We start from the raw sequence: 3,210 nt of genomic DNA, 5'->3' as shown, positions 1-3,210 counted from the left end.
CAAAATAGCATGAGCAGACCAATATCACCACCAGTACCTACGTTCAACTTTAATGGCAATATTATTGAAGGAATCAGAAATCCAACTCTGAGATATAGGTCAAGAGTACCAGGGCTTTCTGATAGGCAGCAGGTTCTCTTAGATAATTTTTTGAATATCCAAATTAAACAGCCAAGCATGAGGTTAGGTCATGAAAAATTAATTAGAGCCTTGGAACAAGAGCTTGATAGCTTTAATTTTAACTTCCACCAAAACCAGCAGCATATTCATTCTCTTGAGCACAACCTTCAAGTCATCTATAGGGACCATGAGTCATTACTTGGTAAGTTTACCAAAATGAACCAAGAACTCCAATCATTTCCTGAAAAGCTTATAAAAGTAGCAGAAGATTATCAAGAAAGGTGGAAAGAAATTTGCAGAAGTTTTATTAGTAGTCCTCCATATTGGTATGTACATATGCATATAGCCATGATCAATGAAGAGTCCTTTAGACTAACCCATATCTCCTCACATAGGTGGACTCCTTCATACAAAGATATTTTAAAATTTAGAGGGATCCAAATGTTTGCCTTAGATGAGTTTGAAGATTTTAGGTATGACATGGTACTAGTAACAGAAGAAGAAGAAATGTATATTTATAGTAAGACAAGGATCAGTCATCAGCCTTATTGGAAGCCCAAACATTTCAAAGAAGAAATAGCAGAAATATATTACAAGGTAAAAGAAGATAGAGAAAGAGATGCGGACTTAGTAGAAGGCGATGAACAGTACTAGAATAATTTGACAGAAGAAGAGCTGCATAACATCGACAACATGATGGAAGCCTGAAAAGCTAGCTGTAAATTAGCAAAAGTTTAATAACATAATGTAAAATAATGTATTCCCATACATAAATGTCAACATCATTGTGGACTAGGGGTGGGTTCAAATAACCGAAAACCGAAAAAAACCGAAAACCAAACCGAACCGAGGCCGAAAAAAACCGAACCGAAAAAAAACCGAACCGAAACTGCCAAACCGAACCGAACCGAATCTGGTTGGTTCGGTTTCGGTTTTTGAGGTCCAGAAACCGAACCGAACCGAACCGAAAAAAAATATATATATATAAATACAAAAAAATATGTTAGCATCAAGGTTCGAACCCCTGACCTGTAGGTTGGGTTTAGATGCTGTCAGCCAACTTGACTGTAGACTTTCTATTGTTATAGTTGTACCAGTATATTATTTATAGGTTTCTTATATTGAATGCTTTATAAAAAACTTAAAACCCTAGCCGTCTCTGTCCCATTCCCATTTCATTTTCAGATCTCAAAGTCTCTTTCTCCCCGCCGCGACTTCCTTTCTGCTTCCTCAGTCTCTCTCTCTCTCCCTCTCCTTCCTCTCTTCCTCCAAATCACTCTCTCTAGTCTTCTCTTGTCTTCCTCGTGGTTTTTTTTTCTCCAAACAATGATTTTCCCTCGCCCCTTTCGAGACCCGACGAAAAGAGGAATTGTAAGAGCTTGCGACGATCACTGCGATATCGCTGCAGCAAAGGTTGTGGGTTTTATCTATTTTTCAGTTTATGGGTTTTTAATTTTATGGTTATCCATTTGAAATTTATGTAATTTAAGGTGGAAAAGTTTGTATTTTTCTCTGAATATGTTTTGGAATTTCTAGATCTATTGTGGACTTGACTATGAATTTGAATATGGGCACTGGGCATGTGATATTGGAGTCCGATTATGGCATTTAGACGAACCCATTTGGTTTTTTTTTTTTTGATCTGCATCAGTTAATTTGTTGAATTATTTCATGATTTTTCGGTTTTTTTTTGTTTTCGGTTTCGGTTTTGGATTTGTGTATTTGGATATTTGTTTCGATTGTTATTTGGATTACTGATGGATTCGAATACTGATGGATAGTTACACCCACTGTACTCTCCCTCCCTCTCTCTCTCTCTCTCTAACCCCCAACAAAGAAAAAAAGAAATCCAAATACTGATGGATTTGTGCATTTGGTTTTTGGATTCGATCTCTGCATGCCTGTTTAGATCTGATGGATTTCGTTATTAGGTTATTCATATTTCCATTTTTATTATAATTTTTTCAGTTTGGTGCCTAAGAAAATTGACGAGAACTAGATTTTCAGTTGTTGTGCTTTTACGCCAATGGAATTGAGCGGTTCTAGTAGTTTTAGGTCTAAATGTTAATCAATTTTCCTTGTTTGTTCTTCAGTTTTTTATTTTGTTTAGAAATGATATTGCTATGTGAATTATGCAAGTAATTCATAAATCAATGACGAAAAAGGTTATTTTTCTCTTTGAATTGTGATTGTTAATTCATCAGCTGAAGGAAAATTATGTTTGTTTGTGCTCAGGGGTTGTTAAAAGCAGGAAATCATGATTGGATATCGCGATTCATGGTCTTCACCTCTGGTGTTTGTTGGATTGCTGGTACATGGTCGCCGGAGCTTGCTTCGACGGCGGCAAGAGAACTTAGCAGCTAGGGTTTTCCGTTTTTTTCTTTCTTTTTCGGGCTCAACCCTTGGGTTGGGTTGTTGTTCTGGCCCATTTTTTTGTTTGTGTTTAGTTGTGGGCTTTTATATGTATGTAAGTTTAATGAAAGTTTACATTTTATTAAAAAAAAAAAACCGAACCGGACTGAAACCGAACCGAAAAAAACCGAACCGAAAAAAAACCGAACCGAAAAAAATCGAAAAAAAATTGAACCGAACCGAACCGAACCGAAATTTCGGTTCGGTTTCGGTTTTGGCAAAAAACCGAACCGTTTCAAACCGAACCCAGCCCTATTGTGGACCTCGCTGTAATGGCATAAGAGTAAATAAAGAAAAGAACATGATCCATTATGGACTTTTCATACACAAAATGTCCTTTTGATTAAGAATGAATAGTTCCATGCCCTTTTCATTAGAACTCTCAAAAAAATTAAGTGAAAACAATGTCAGATTATATTTAAGTTTTCATTTTTCACATTACTATTACATTTCTTCCACCATCCTTCCTTCATCCTTCTTCATTCTGGCTTATGGTTCAATATCCTAATGAATAGGGTGTTGTGTTTCCACCATGGGTACCTGGATTCGAAACTCTCCTTCCTCTAAATTATTGTAATAGTTTTGAAGCCTCCCATTTCCATTAATTATAATAATTTTTATATAAAAAAAAAATTCTTCTTCATTCCTCATTTCTTAACATACTTTTGCTCTATATAT

The 3,210-nt window shown here is 35.9% G+C and overlaps 1 long non-coding RNA gene across 1 annotated transcript; it reads left to right on the top strand.

The window, feature by feature from the left end:
* The first annotated feature begins 1,130 nt into the window (after positions 1–1,130).
* Positions 1,131–2,602, top strand: LOC126617778 (uncharacterized). The gene is made up of 2 exons (XR_007621529.1): positions 1,131–1,533; positions 2,356–2,602. It is a non-coding gene; the product is annotated as an uncharacterized LOC126617778 (long non-coding RNA).
* Positions 2,603–3,210: the final 608 nt, after the last annotated feature.

Source organism: Malus sylvestris, chromosome 4 (assembly GCF_916048215.2).
Source record: "Malus sylvestris chromosome 4, drMalSylv7.2, whole genome shotgun sequence".
Lineage (NCBI taxonomy): Eukaryota > Viridiplantae > Streptophyta > Magnoliopsida > Rosales > Rosaceae > Malus > Malus sylvestris.
The sequence above is the reverse complement of the archived record's forward strand: the minus strand, read 5'-3'. Positions and strand labels throughout refer to the sequence as shown.